Raw genomic sequence first — 16,585 nt, forward strand, 5'->3', positions numbered from 1 at the left:
GTCCCTTCAACTGCAAGGCAAACAAACAAGTCAGTTCTAGAGGAGATCAACCCTGACTGCTCTTTAGAAGGCCAGATCCTGAAGATGAAACTGAAATACTTTGGCCACCTAATGAGAAAGAAGGACTCACTGGAGAAGAGCCTAATGCTGGGAAAGATTGACGGCAAAAGAAGAATGGGACGACAGAGAACGAGGTGGCTGGATGGAGTCACTGAAGCAGTAGGCATGAATTTAAATGGACTCCAGAGGATGGTAGAGGACAGGAAGGCCTGGAGGAACATTGTCCATGGGGTCGTGATGGACACGACTTTGCAACTAACAACCACAACAACAATAGTCCACATTCAAGTCCAAAATATTGTCTCCCTCCCCCTTTTTTTCTATTTCCAAATGCAAGCCAGTTTAGATGTTTTTTCTTTTTTTTTTCTGGGCCATCCTAGTTCCAATCTAGATCTCTCTAGTCTTTTGAAGCTATGCCACAGATGTTTAAACAAGTACTCCTTTGGTGTTCCTTTTTCTCATAATAGTCTAAACAATGCAATGTTGTTTTTTCCTTTCCAGTGATGTTTCTCTTCAATCCACAACTCCCAGCAACAAAATGTCACTTGTTAATCCACAAAACCAATTCCTTTGTCTTCCTCTATTTAATCCTTTTGTTAGCAAAAGATGCTTTCTCTCAATTTTCTTCTCTTTTTAATATTTATTTTTTCTTCCAAAACCAATTTTAAGTCCAGATGGAACGTTAGTTCTTTTAGGGCTTTTGTCTTAAAAATCCTCTTTGCTATTTGTTTCCTCTCACTTTAAATTTCTGTGTGCCAATTAGCTGTTAAATTCAAGCCAGCTTTTTTTAAAAAAAAATTCTTCTTACCTGTGAATTGGCCAATTGCTCGCCCAGTAACAATACTCTGCTCTGATCTTCCCTCCTGCTCAAACTTCTTGTGTGGCCGTCCCAACTTTGGCAGCTCCTAATGGTGGCCTTTCTTTGTCATTAGGTCGAAGGCTGGGTACCGGTGCTGCAGGGCATTTGCAATTTCCCTGTTCGCGCTGGCCGGTGCCCTCCAGATCAGCTATGGTCCATTAAGGACCCCCAAATTGGCAGGAATTTTGACTCTCTTCCCGGAATTCCCAGGGTTTGTGTCATCTCGTTGTGACACTGGCCACACCTCTCTAAAAAGTGCATCTGAAGAGGGGAAAAACGTGTGATATATCAAAATGCATTTTATTTGTAGAGAGTTATGGGTCTTTTTGAAACTCTTCTCTGTCACCTTCACCCAAGAAGGAATGGTTATTTTTGACACGCTGTGAAGTACAATGAGGAAGCAGGAAAATTGAGTCATCCATAGGAAATATACTAAAGATAACACAGCATTTGTCAAAGTTATCAGAGGAATGTGGAAAGCTGATTTTTGTTCAGCCTAAGACAAACCGCATTAGACAGACCCTATGTTTTTAATTGTTTCAGGATATTTTCAGGAATTGAATATATGAAATATTATACAAAATCTAAATGTATTCTTAGTTACATTATTATATTCTTTCTGACATTTATCCAATTAGTATCAGGCTTCTTTGGTATCTCCATTGGTCATAGTTTGAGCCTAATTTCAAGACTTATAATTAGTGTTGTCAGAAATCAATGAAGAAGCCTGTGGAGCTTTAAAAACAAACACATGATTGGAAAAATATTTGCACATGAATTTTTATCTCAGATGTTCATATAACTTTAACCTTAACATCAATCGATCCTCAAAGCAACCTCAGGAAGTAGGCAACACTGACCTAACCATTTGGTGAAATGATGTAGATGTTCTGAATAATGGACTAAAGAGAGATAATGAAGTAAGGAAAAGACTTATATGTTACTCTACTAAACTCCTCTTAAAATATCCAAAACATACAGCTTTCAAAAACCATTTTCTACTTCTTCAGCCACCATAAGAACAATGAAAACTGTTCATGGGAGCCAGTTGCATATAGCTATCAGAGCTACCTCACAATGTGTTTGGAGGAAAACCCCATGCCAGAAGAAGAAGATGATGATTATTTTTGCTGATATTGCTGTCAGGAAAAAATGTGAAGAGAAAATATGTGATTATGGACAGTATTAGATGAAGGCAAAGAGAAAAGTAACATCTTATTCTTCCAGTTCAAGGTGATGAGTCTTCCCTGTTACTCAAGTTTTCTAATGTTATCCCTAGAAATAGATAAAGCTAAGAAACATTCAAATTTGCTTCATAATTAAATGGATATTTAGTTCTTAGACACGTTATTCTAAAAGTCTACCAGCAATACCATGTCAATTTATGTCACCCCAGTTCTGCTATCTGAGGCAGATGTCTCATTTTGCCTATGGATAGGGATTAGGTAGTTAGGCATATACATTCTTAACATGAATATTACAGTAATATATTTCTTCTACTGCTTTCAGGTATTCAAAAATTGTAATATACTATATATAGCTTTATAAATCGCCTTTGTGAGCATGGGTCACATTAAATTATGAGATTGGATCTTCAGCATCTGTCTTTTAGGAGAAGTTTCAGAAAAGGATGTTCTTTCCTTTTTCTATTTAAGTCTTACTTTGAGTCAAAAAACTTTATAAAAATATTACTGACTGATTTAAGTTAAAATTTACCCAGGATAGCAGGAAACCCAATAAGATTTTCAAAGAATTCAATAATATTTCAGCTTAATCATATCCAAAAGCTCAGGGAATTAAGCAATTAGAGGTGATTAATTTCACAGATATAAATCACAGCGATATGCTTTTGGGGGAAAAAACAGAGACTGAAGGATTCTTGATAGCTGTGGAATGAGTTAAAGTTGTTTGAGTTTCTTGACTGACAATGAGGTAGACGCAGTAAAAGCTTTTAAAATACTTAGCAATTTCACAGCAGGTTATGACTCAAGGATTCTTCATTAGGAAATTTACTAGTAATCAACATATTAAAAAAAAGTTCTGTACGGAGGTGGGAGGGGGAAGGAAGATGTTGTAACCACCAATATAATTCTCCTGCTGTTTGCCCTCTGTTCCCTTTCACAGCAGCTATAGGAACAAAACACACAGCTAATTTTTAATGCTAGCTAAGAGATCAAGAAGCAGTACTGTCGAAGTCTGGTACTTTGGATTTGCATATATTCAAGAATGATATGAAAAAAAAAAACCTCAGCAGAAAAACTATTTAGAAAAGTGACAGCCATTATCAAGTTTGATCATTTTGAAGAGTTTCATTCCACAAAGGAGAATGCTTGCCTGAAGGTTTCTCCCAGAACTCCATTTTGCTGAGGCATTTTTTGGCTTGAAGGGATATTTCACTGAAATCTGCTTTAAATAGATGGAATCATTCAAATAGGAAGCAATTTGGTCTGACAGACAGTTTAGGTGCTGACCTACAAATCAGGAGAATGTAAGTTCTAGTCCTGTCTTAGGCATGAAAGCCTAAGACATGACTTCAGGCAGGTCACTGTCTCTCAGGCAGGTCACTGTCCTCATAGGGTTGTTTTCATGGTAAACTTTAGAAAATTATTAGGCATGTTTGCAGCCTTGAATTGTTTATAACAATAATAAAGGTGGATACACACGCACACACACACACTGAGATATATATATATATATATATATATATATATATATATATATATATATATATATATATATATAGCAGTTGTTGTTTTCTGTGTAAAATTGGAAGTGTCTTGGCGGCGTTTGACGAAGTCTCATTCGTCATCTTCAGGCTTCAGCCGTGCTTCTTTCTCCCAGAAGCACGGCTGAAGCCTGAAGATGACGAATGAGACTTCCGAAACGACGCCAAGACACTTCCAATTTTACACGGGAGAAAACCCGAACAACCAAAGACCTATATACAAACACCCGTGAAAACCTCAGAAAACAAATATATATATATATATATATATATATATATATATATATATATATATATATATATATATATGTATGCAAATCACTATGTACATACATACATACCAGTGGTGGGTTGCTACCGGTTCGGTCCGGATTTTGCAAGCCAGTAGTAACAGCAGGGGGAGGCTCTGCCCACCTGCCTGGACATCATCACAGATGCGCTGTGCATGTGCAGAAGCACCCCAAGTGAGCTTCCATTGTGAATTGGTAGTGCAAGTGTGTACGTGTGCTCCCATTGCGAACCGGTAGCAAAGGTTAATGGAACCCATCCCTGATACATACATACATACATACATACATACATACATAAATGTAAACTGAAGAAGCATTTAGACTGCCTTATTGGAATTTTCCCCACTACAATATGGTATATTTTGTATTTCTATTTAAATTACAATATTTATTTCTAGTATGCAATATTCATTTTATTTATTTATTAACAATATTGATGTACCATGTGATTTCCAAAGGCTCTATTATCAGCTCCCAGAGAGAACATGATAATGGACAGATCATAGTGGCTTGTTGGGCTTTCTTTTGTTAATACTTGCCACTTTTAGTCTGTCACTAGGGCCATATTGACACCCTTGAAGCAGGGATGGGTTTCACTTACCTTTGCTACCAGTTCGCTCACTCACATGCGCCAGTTCTGCGCATGCCCAGAAACTTCTGCAGATGTGCAGATCATATTTAACATAACATAACATAACATCAGAGTTGGAAGGGACCTTGGAGGCCTTCTAGTCCAACCCCCTGCCCAGGCAGGAAACCCTACACCATCTCAGTCAGATGGTTATCCAACATTTTCTTAAAAATTTCCAGTGTTGGAGCATTCACAACTTCTGAAGGCAAGTCGTTCCACTTATTAATTGTTCTAACTGTCAGGAAATTTCTCCTTAGTTCTAAGTTGCTTCTTTCCTTGATCAGTTTCCACCCATTGCTTCTTGTTCTACCCTCAGGTGCTCTGGAGAACAGCCCAACTCCCACTTCTCTGTGGCAGCCCCTGAGATATTGGAACACTGCTATCATGTCTCCCCTAGTCCTTCTTTTTGTTAAACTAGACATACCCAGTTCCTGCAACCGTTCTTCATATGTTTTATCCTCCAGTCCCCTAATCATCTTTGTTGCTCTTCTCTGCACTCTTTCTAGAGTCTCAACATCTTTTTACATCGTGGCGACCAAAACTGGATGCAATATTCCAAGTGTGGCCTTACCAAGGCATTATAAAGTGGTACTAGCACTTCACGTGATCTTGATTCTATCCTCTGTTTATGCAGCCCAGAACTGTGTTGGCTTTTTAACAGCTGCTGCACACTGCTGGCTCATATCTAAATGGTTATCCACTAGGACTCCAAGATCCCTCTCACAGGTACTACTATTGAGCAAGGTACCACATATACGGTACTGGTGCATTTTGTTTTTGGCCTAAATGTAGAACCTTACTTTTTCACTGTTGAATTTCATTTTGTTAGATAGCGCCCAATGTTCAAGTCTGTCAAGATCTTTCTGTAACTTGAGCCTATCTTCTGGAGTGTTGGCTATTCCTGCCAGCTTGGTGTCATCTGCAAATTTGATGAGTTCCCCATCTATCCCTCGTCCAAGTCATTGATGAAGATGTTGAAGAGTACTGGGCCTAAAACAGAGCCTTGGGGTACTCCACTGCATACTTCCTCCATGTGGATGTAGTTCCGTTGAGGACTACACGTTGAGTGCGGTTGGTCAGCCAGTTACGAATCCATCTGGTGGTGGTGCTGTCTAACCCACATTTTTCTACTTTATCTAGTAGTAGGTTATGGTCTACTTTATCAAATGCTTTACTGAAGTCCAAGTAAATTATATCAACAGCATTCCTCTGGTCTACTAATTTTGTCATTTTGTCAAAGAATGCGATAAGATTAGTCTGGCATGATCTGTTTTTGACAAACCCATGTTGGCTTTTGGTTATTACTTTGTTTGCTTCTAGGTGTTCGGTGATTCGTTGCTTGATTATCTTTTCCAGAATCTTCCCCGGTATTGAGGTCAGACTGATAGGTCTGTAGTTTCCTGGATCTGTTTTTTTTCCTTTTTTGAAGATGGGAACTACATCAGCTCTTTTCCAATCCTCTGGCAGCTCCCCTGTGCTCCAGGATCTTTGAAAGATATAGTTCAGTGGTTCTGAGATCATGTCTGCCAGTTCCTTCAGAACCTTGGGGTGTAATCCATCCGGTCCTGGTGATTTGAACTCGTCTAGGGTAGACAGGTGTTCACTTACCATTTTCTTCCCTATTTTAACTTGTGTTTCTAATCTGTTTTTTGTAGTGCTGTTTTGATAATATTTGATAATATTTGATAATGTCCGGGTGGGTGGGTAGAGCCCACCACTGCTACCGGTTCGCCTGAACCAGGACAAACCGGTAGCAACCCACACTGCCTTGAAGGCCCTGGGTGTCCTTATTGAAATTAATCTTTATTGCAATATTGATCTTGATAGTTATAGACAAATTCAGTCTGAACATAGGAGGGAGGTGGGAGAGGTCAAATGATTATATGACCCTTGGAAAATAGAAAGTAGAGTTTACCTAGTTCTTAAAATGGGATAACTAAGATTTGGGACAGCATTTTAAGATTTTATTAAGATGGCCGAGTTACTGCCCATATTATTGTCCATAGGAACATAGGTTACAATTAGAACTAGGCAAAAATGACTCTTTAAAATTCTTCCCCAAATCGTCAGGTGACAATTGGGTGGTGATTTCTCTATTTTTCCAAGACAAGGAAAATTATTGAAACAATTATTTTTATCTTTCAATCCAGTCACTCTTTAAAACCCATTGCAATTGAAAGATTGTGGGCAGGGTACAATCTCAACCAAACAATGACCACAGTAGAAATTATTTCATATAGCGGTAATCATGGAAGCTTGAAGAAAAATCATCAAATAATTTCCTAAGAGCAGGATTTTCCTTAACACCGATTAATGCATTATTATTGAAAAAGTCCAAGAAAAGTGCAAGAGAATTATTTTGTCCAGCATTAACCACGTCCCTTCAGATAATATGCCTTCCCAATTGGCTAATGAAATGCTCTGTATTTACAATAGTTTTTTTAGAAACAAACATCAGAATTTATACTTTATTCTTGAATCATTTAGTGACAATCTTTCTTTCTTTGATGCTTTTGTCGCAAACTAGGATTGGTTTTGGCTTATTTGATTCAATCTGTTTATTGTTAATGGATTGTTTTTCTTTTGTCACCACCTTGGCAAGATCAGGGTGGGAATGAGGTGAAAAAGTATATTAAAATATGTCATTAAGGATCTACTAAAATTGTACTTTGAACAGTGCCTCCCCCCTATTGTTTGTCTCGGCTTCTAACTATACCCATTGTATAATGTCCTTCCTATTTTTTTCCCCACATTGGACAATTTTAAGAACCACTGGGATCTAGTTTACCAACCTTTATTATTGAATGAAATAGGCAGATCTATGCCTTTTATAACAAAAAACAATCTCTTGTCTCTGAAGACTACATCCATTATTCAGAAGGCTGTTTTTATAGTAAGCATTTGTAGAAACTGTATGTACTGCATGATAATTGATGATTGCTAAGGTCTGAGTCCTAGTCTATTGCAGGATCAGTTTAGTATCCTAGATTGAATTTATTTGTGTTTTATAAACACTTTCTTTTTCTTAGGTGACATATAATTTTCCATTCATTTATACTTCTAGTTGAAAGCAGTTTTAAACATGAGTAGATGAAAAATCAACAATGCATCCATGACTTATAAACAGGAAGAATTAAATGCAAAGTGCAAAATAAGAAAAGGAATGAAGAATTTCTATATTTTGTTTAAATATGTGGCTATTTTACAGTGCTCAAGATATAAACCAAACCATATCTTTGTTTCTTTACAATTAAGTTGCTATTTTCCCTGTTATTAAATGATAACATAACTGTGGTAGAGAATCATCCTGCCAAACAGGAAGAAGAAACATTGCTTCTTTCCTACTTTCAAACTCTGAAAACACATTTTCTTTATTATTTATTTATTTATTTATTTATTTATTTATTTATTTATTTATTTATTTATTTATTTATTTATTTATTTATTTATTTATTTATTTATTTTGTCACACAGTATATATGAGCGTAAGCCTGAAATAACTATACAATATATAAGCATATATATGAGTATGAGTATGTAATAACTATATTAATTGAATATAAAAAAAGGAAACAATAGGATAGGAACGGTAGGCACTCTTGTGCTCTTATGCACGCCCATTACAGACCCCTTAGGAATGGGGTGAGGTCAATAGTAGACAGTTTTTGGTTGAAGCTTTGGGGATTTTGGGAAGAGACCACAGAGTCAGGTAGTGTATTCCAGGCATTAACAACTCTATTACTGAAGTCATATTTTCTGCAATCAAGATTGGAGCGGCTAACATTAAGCTTAAATCTATTGTTTGCTCGTGTATTGTTGCAATTGAAGCTGAAGTAGTCTTTGACAAGAAGGACATTGTAATAGATGATTCTATGAGTTAAACTCAAGTCATGTTGAAGACGGCATAGTTCTAAATTTTCTAAACCCAGGATTTGAAGTCTGGTGGCATAGGGTATTTTGTTGTATTCAGAGGAGTGGAGAACTCTTCTTGTAAAATATTTCTGGACACGTTCAATTGTATTGATGTCAGAAATGTGGTATGGGTTCCTAACAGTCGAACTGTATTCAAGAATTGGTCTAGCAAATGTTTTATATGGTTAGTAGTGTAGTGTTTCTGGAGAAGAAGCTACGCAAGATTAGGTTTACAACTCTTAAGGCCTTTTTTGTGATGTAGTTACAGTGGGCTTTGGCATTTAGATAATTTGATATGAAAACTCCAAGGTCTTTAACAGGGTGGGGGTCATTAGTAAGATAATGTCCATCAAGCTTGTACTTAGTGTTTAGGTTCTTTTTTCCAATATGTAAGACTGAGCATTTACTAGTTGAGATTTGGAGTTGCCAAGTTTTAGACCATTCAGATACGAAGTCAAGGTCTGTTTGAATGGTAGCTGTATTGTTGGTGGTGTTAAATATTTTGACATTGTCAGCAAAGAGAACACAATTACTTGTAATATGGTCACAGAGATCATTAATGTATAATATGAAGAGTGTTGGTCCAAGAACGCTGCCTTGGGGAACACTACTTTTGACAGGAACAGGATTTGATATAGCCTTGCCAGTTTTGACTACTTGTTGTCTGTTTGATAGGAAAACTGTTATCCAATTGTGGAGGGGTCCGGAGATGCTGTAGGCTTTTAGTTTTAGGAGAAGTTTATCATGTACTACTGAGTCAAAAGCTTTACAGAAGTCTATGTAGATTGCATCTATTGCTTTGCCCTGATCAAGATTTGTAGTCCAGATGTTTTTGCAGTGAAGAAGTTGTAAATTACATGATAATTTTTTTCTGAAACCAAATTGTTTATTAGAGAGTAGGCTGTTTCTTTCTAGGTGGAGGGTAATGGATTGGTTGATGATAGATTCCATTACTTTGCTGGTGACACAGCATAGAGAGATAGGTCTATAATTTTCAACTAGGCTGGGGTCTCCTTTTTTGAAGACAGGGATGACCGTGGCTAGTGACCAAAGTTTGGGAAGGGAACTGGTTGTGAAAGCTTTTTTAAAGATTATGCTTAGGGATTCTGCTATATTAGTGGAAAGCTTTTTTAAGAAGTATGCACATAGTTAATCAGGTCAATAGATAGGGATGGTTTCAGTTTGTGAAGAGCTTTTTCAACATTATCTTCTGTGAAATCTATATGTGTTAGGTCGTTGTACTCATTGTTGGTACGATTGGGGAATATCGGGTATAAGCCATTACTGTTAACAGAGACTGAGCCAAAGAATGTGTTGAAGAGGTTTGCTTTAACTGTTTCATCATTATATTTTTATATACCCTTGCATAGGTCTTTGGAGATTCAAGATGTTGTAGGATGTAGTGCAGAGCCATATTAAGAACATCATCATTTTTTCTATTGTAGTCCACCCTCTAAGGATTTCAAAGGCAAACCCTCTATATTATTTTGGTTAAATATAGATTAGAACCATGCTAGAAACCAGATTTCGTTATTCCTAGTTACTTTGGTCACCGTAATCTGTGAAAAAGCAGTCTAAAGCCATGTGTTTTGGCATTATTATCATGTAATTCAAGTAACTTTCCAATATGAGAGTGTAATTTTTAGAAATCTTTGGGAAGAAGCAGAAAAAATGTAAGGAACTCCAGATATAGCCACAAAGCAGCATTTAGCATTTAGCAGTGGGAATGGCAGTGATTCTTTCTCCTTGATTCAGTAAGGCAGTCTCCAACATAGAAGACTGAACTAGGCATGGCACCTATCTACCCCATCTACCCAAAAAATTTGTAAGGACTATCTCTTATAATTAAAATACCGTATATACTCGAGTATAAGCCGAGTTTTTCAGCACGTTTTTTGTGCTGAAAAACGTCCCCTCGGCTTATACTCGGGTCTATACGGCTTATACTCGAGTTTTGTTTTTAAGCCCTCGCTTATACTCGAGTATATACGCTTATACTCGAGTTGTTTTTTCTTTTTCACATTTTACGGACGGGCTTTTGCATTAGCATTTAGCATTTAGCATTTAGCATTTAGCATTTAGCATTTAGCATTTAGCATTTAGCAGTGGGAATGGCAGTGATTCTTTCTCCTTGATTCAGTAAGGCAGTTTCCAACATAGAAGACTGAACTAGGCATGGCACCTATCTACCCCATCTACCCAAAAAATTTGTAAGGACTATCTCTTATAATTAAAATAGATATAAGTAGATATAAGATTCTAGTTTCAGTGAAGGTCAAATGTAAAAATATGGAACCCCTATGACCCTGCAGTTGTATTAGTATCAAGTAGTATCAAATCCTTTTTTGACCTGAAATGAGGAACTTACCAGATTCTGCAGCAGTCAGGTTACTTTATTGATTAGCCCTTGGGCCATATGAAAGTGCAGACTTCCAGACACAAATTATTACTAAAATCTGATAAAAACAATTTAAAATGGAATTGCATAAAATACAATATAAAATGAAATCGGAATAAAATACAATTTAAAATAATAGTTTTGATTAGCCTATCGGCCATATCAAAGCACAAGGTGCAAACATTTATCACCAGTAAAATCTTATACAAAAAATTTAAAGTAGGAGTAAGGTAAAATACAATAGTTATAGGATAAGATACAATGTAATTTAATACATAAATATATAAAATAGAATAAAATGACAGAAAATTATATTTTGGTGTCACCCTTACAAGTCCTACGTATGCAGATTCTACAGCAGTATCCTCTAATTATATTTAAATGCTTGGGTTTCTTTTTTGCCATTTCCCAGCATGGCTTCAACTCTGTGGTTTGGGGATGTGAACCATAACATCTTCTATTTAGGTTTTACATGCCATGTTCTTGGTTAATTCCCGTCATTGCCTCTTCTGTCTTCTTCTGCAATGTTGCTGCAGCATTTTTACCTAAACTAGACTGTTTGTTTAAAAGGGCTCCTGCCAAGAATGATTTCAGACATAAGGATGCCACCAGTTTGAATCAGCAGTCTTGAACCACTAAGCTGCATTCAGAATACAAAGAAAGGATCCTTTAAAAACATTTATCCACAATGTTATTTAAAAACAGCACATGTTCTCCCCAAGATCTGATAACTTTATGACACATTAAAATAATCATCCAAACTGACGGAAGGAGAGGAAGGGTTGTAAAACAAGAACAACATAGGAAATTAGAAAGCTAAAACTCTCATTGTTCTGCTACCTCATTTAGTCATATATATTTCTCATTGGGCTTTTGAACAGGCCTGTTTTGCTGCAAAAAGAAATGGACATAAAATTGGCAAAGGAGTGTCATCTTAGACTGTGTGGTGCTGCAAAAGTGAAAAGGGATGAGCTTATTGGTTACCAACTTCTCTGCAAGGTGGCTATATGAAGATGCATTTCCTTCTAATGGGATTTTATTCGGAAGGTGCCTATGTTCTCTTCAGGAAGCAGAATAGGTTATCAGAGAATTCAAAAGCAATTATCAGAGCAATCAACTTCTCAATATCACATTTAGTACAGGAAAGAACTAGAGAAAATATCTAGAAAGTCTATGAATTAAAGAAAAGATTATAGTTTGGAATAAAGAAATGAAGGATGGGGAGTAAGTCTGGCAAGAGATTCTTCAATGTTCTTTTTTTTCTGAGAAATTTTTTTATTTTTTTACAGACAAATAACAACATACAATGTATCTTTTCTGAACAAAATATCAGCCAGGTACATAATTACATCCAATTCAGTTTTTTCCAACACATCTTATATGCTTTTATCAATATATTTTCCTTCCCCCTTTTTTTAATTTCCCTATTTTCATTTCCCTTAGAAATTCTAATCTAACCCTCCATCCCCAATTTTAATCTTTAGTCAAACCTATCCCTTTCCCCCTTGTCTTTTCCAATTTATGTTAGAACCCTATATTCCCATTTACTAATTTATTTCTTTCCAATCTCCATAGCATCAGCATCAATCATCTCTTTACATTTCAATGAACATTTTAAAATTGTTATTCATAATCTTATGAAGAGAATAAAAAACAAACAGGCATTTCCATTATTTCAAAAAGTCTAGTATTTATATATTCCCATCTCATTAATATTTCAATTTTTATTTATTTCAATTCCCTTTTTTCCCCTTAAAATTCCTTGCTTTCTTTGCTTGAGCTATATTTCTATCCATTCTCCTTTTTTCCTTTCCCTCCCTTTTTTGTTTCTCTCTATTAGTCCCTATGTAGTCCTTTGAGTTTGTATTTTTTCCTTTCCCCTCTTTCTTCCGTTATTCTTTCCTTTCCCCTTCTTGTTTTCAGTATTTTTTTCATTTACTTTCATTCCTTTTTATTTTCCCCCTTTCTGGAGATTCTTTTGCCTCTCCCCTTAAACTGTTTTAAAATTACATAATCACTTAATAGTTCATCATCAGTATTTTTTCTTCCTCTTCCAACGCCCTTTCTTGCTTCATGGGTTCTTTGTTTGCCATCAGTTCTGGAGCAGCTCTTGTTTCTTCTGGATCCTGTTTTCCATACGGTCTTGTGACTATTTCTTTTATTTCTTGCTTAAAAGTCATATGCATCTTTTTCATCATTTCAATAATTCCCTGTGCCCTTTTGTTGGAGTTGTAGTTCTTATTTTCATCAAAGTCAAACAGTTTATTGACAAAATCCTCCCTTTCCGTTCTCACCAGCCTTATCGCTGCTGTAAAAAAAATATTCCACAATAGCTGCTAGTCCTTGTAGTTTTTTCTTCTGCCTTTGGGTGTCACTTTAAAATCCATAGTTCTAATCCTCAATTAGTGAAGGAATCCATTTTTTTTCCTTTACTTAGAGACGCGCCTTGTTTTGTTTTAACTTTTTATTTTTTCCAATTAGTCCCGTTTAAAATCCGTATCCAAATTTACTTTATTCCAATTCATAGAGGAAAAAGAAAATCAGAGATGTTCCATTACATTGCAATTTTAAATCCTCCGTTTTTCCTTTTTCCCTTTTGTAATCTATAACTGGTTTTAAAAGTTTCAAAATTGTCCAAATTTCCAGCTTTAATTAAAGATTCTTTTCTTGTTTTCAATTTTAAAAGTCAAATTTCTCTCGGGTCGTTGGGTACTGCTTCCATTTCTTTTGTTTTATTATGTTTACTATCTTTCTCAATTTAGCCGCTATTCCACCGCCAAAATTTTTTTGTAAATGTCAAATTTAGAGTTCTTTTTTGTGAGTTGGTATTCACTCACCTGGCTTTGATATTTCATCCAATTCACCACTCCTGCTTGATAACTTGGTCCAGTTGCCCCAGCTTAGTGATGCTGCCATAGCCATTTCCCCCGCTGTTAAGTCAAAGGGCTTTCCTCCAACTTCCGAGGAATTTGCCAGTTCCTCTCAGTTGTCCGAGGTGCCCCTTCTTCTTCACTGTTCCTATAGGACAGTTCTGGTCTGAAGACTCCTCAAATGGCAGTTCGTCGGCCCGAGGATTTGCAGAGCTCGGCGGAGCTCGCTTTTCCCCATCCGTCTCACCACGACGCTTCGGGTCAGTCCGGTTCTTCAATGTTCTGTTAACTGCAATGTCTTAATTTGCTTTTTGTGGCTATCAGGAGAAAAAAATACTGTCCCTAGCTTTTATGTTTAAATGAAACGTGTTCATTTTACAAAATAAATGAGTGAAAGCTCTGCATAATTAAAGCAACTCTTTCTATAACACTAATATGGCAAATTACCAAAAATGAAAACTTTTTCTTTAAGAGGTATTTGAGAATCCCACTCTAATAGGATTTGTTTCCACATTTGGATTTATCATTCATTTCATAGTGCCAACCCCTGTAAAAAAATGCTTCTTATAACATACCTTTGGTTATAGGAACCATAGCATTGCAATAATTTCAAAATAATTTGGTTTAGAATTTTTTTTAAGGATTGGCACTACTGTCCACTTTTTAAAGTTCTAAACAACTATGATAGTCTAAGCCAGGGGTATCACATGCTGGCCCCACCCCCACCCGGTTTAGCGAAGGAGAAAAAAGTCCCAATATGTCACATGACGCCGCCATGATGACGCGAGTTTGACACCCTTGGTCTAAGCAGTCTTCCATATGAGATTTTTATTATGCAATCTCTTTGTCTCATTTGTTTAATTTTACAAAGGATGGTTCAAATAATGTTGTCCTGGAGTACTGTAATACCAAGAATCAAGTACAGGAGACAGGAGGAAACACTGAAACAGCGTGATGTCCCTAAAATAAACTTGTGATCCATATTAAGAAAATAGTGGCAATAGGTGTACCCAGTGCTGAAATTCAGCCGGTTGTATCTGGCTTGGGCGAACCAGTAGTACCGGTGGTGGAAGGCTCTGCCATCACATCCCATTTTTGACCCTCTGTGCATGCGCAGAAGGCTCTGCGCATGCGCAGAAGGCTCTGCGCATGCATGGAGGAGGTGCGCACACTCACATTTGTGAACCGGTAGCGAAGGTAAGTGAATTTTACCCCTGGTGTACTATAGGACAACAGGAAAAAAATAGAGAAAATCTATCTTTGTGGATGCTAAGAGTCAATGCTGACTTGATAGCACATAATCATTGTTTCAAAACTTTTGATGCTATTTTGGATTTTGTTTTTGTTACTTTTTGGTTGGCTTATATTTAAAAGTATTCTTTCTTAGAAGACAAAATCTTAAGTGAGGTTTTGAGTGGTCTTTCATGTAGTCCCCAGCTATGATGAAAATAAATGAGGGTATAAAAGTTGAGAAATTGAACATTATTATCCAAGTACAAATTTCTCAAGAAAGAGAATACACATCTGCAAATGTAGTTTTTGGTTTAGCACTTTTATATACAATTCTGTATATAATTTCATATAAGATATGAAAGAGTCTAAATATTGGATGTTGGAACTTACTTCAGATCTTTAAGGCACTCTGTTTCCAGATGCTCAAGATTCTGAAGTAAATATGTGCACACTTTGCATGCATACACCCAGTATCAGTGGTCATCATCATCATTATCATCATCATCAATGTAGCCACTTCATATTTTAGAAAGTGGAGAAAATAACACCAAAGAGCTCACCTTAGTTTAACCTCTTTACCTTCCTGCCATTAATTTGTGCATATGAAAAATCATGTGCACACACACACTTACTGCTAGACCAGTGCATTATAGCAAATTCTCTATAGGATAAAATGTGTTTAAGGGCAGGCTCTGATTGATGAGAGAGAAAAGTTACTTCTTAGTCTAGAAGTAACTTTATTTTTATTTCTGATCAGAAATTAACAGCTTTCCTTTTGCACAAGGGAAGAATATTCTGGAACCTCCAGAAAGTTAATAACAAACTCCTTAAAGCCTTGGTGATTTGCGAGACATTGGTGGATGAGATTAAAAATGTTTATCAAATGAATGACACCAAAGGGAACTCAACAAAAATTGTTAAAAGACACCTTGAAAGCTATCATGAGAAGCAAACTAATCAACCATCTATGCCCTGTCTAGGAAAAAAGATCTCACAGGCAAAAGCAAGAGCTTCTTTGAAAAGGCAAGAAAACAACAATTCCACACAAAAACACAAAGAAAAAAGGCTATAAAAGAATTAATAAAGCCTAAACTAAGCATTAATTAGTAACATATTGCATTGATCACAATATATGTTTTTTTAGACAAGGTTAGAATATTATGAAGTTAGCAGAGTATTAAGACCATTAAATGGGAACTTGGAAAGGGGCAGGATAGAATAGAATAATAGAAACATAAATACTGATCAATAAATATTTAGGAGAAACATTACTCCTTTTGTTGCTCTCTTTTTTAAAATGAGACAAGAACCATAATTGTTTTATGAAAAGATAGCTCTTAAGAAAATTCTGCACTACAAAAAAAATGGAAAATGCAGTTGACTGTGCACCTCCACAATGAAAACAAAGAGTTTCCATTTGTAAAGAACTTTATTAGGATGAAACTCATGGCTCTAATTTGTTCTGTGGATATTTTCATATGGATCATGTTTTCTTATAAACAGATATCTAATGCAGAAGAAAAAGACATCGAACATGATAGCAACTTTAACTAGTGATATGGTTACTGTTTGTTTTAATTTACAGAGAAGATTACAGTGTTCAGTTT

The sequence above is a fragment of the Ahaetulla prasina genome, chromosome 4 (genome assembly GCF_028640845.1).
Source record: "Ahaetulla prasina isolate Xishuangbanna chromosome 4, ASM2864084v1, whole genome shotgun sequence".
Classification (NCBI taxonomy): Eukaryota; Metazoa; Chordata; class Lepidosauria; order Squamata; family Colubridae; genus Ahaetulla; species Ahaetulla prasina.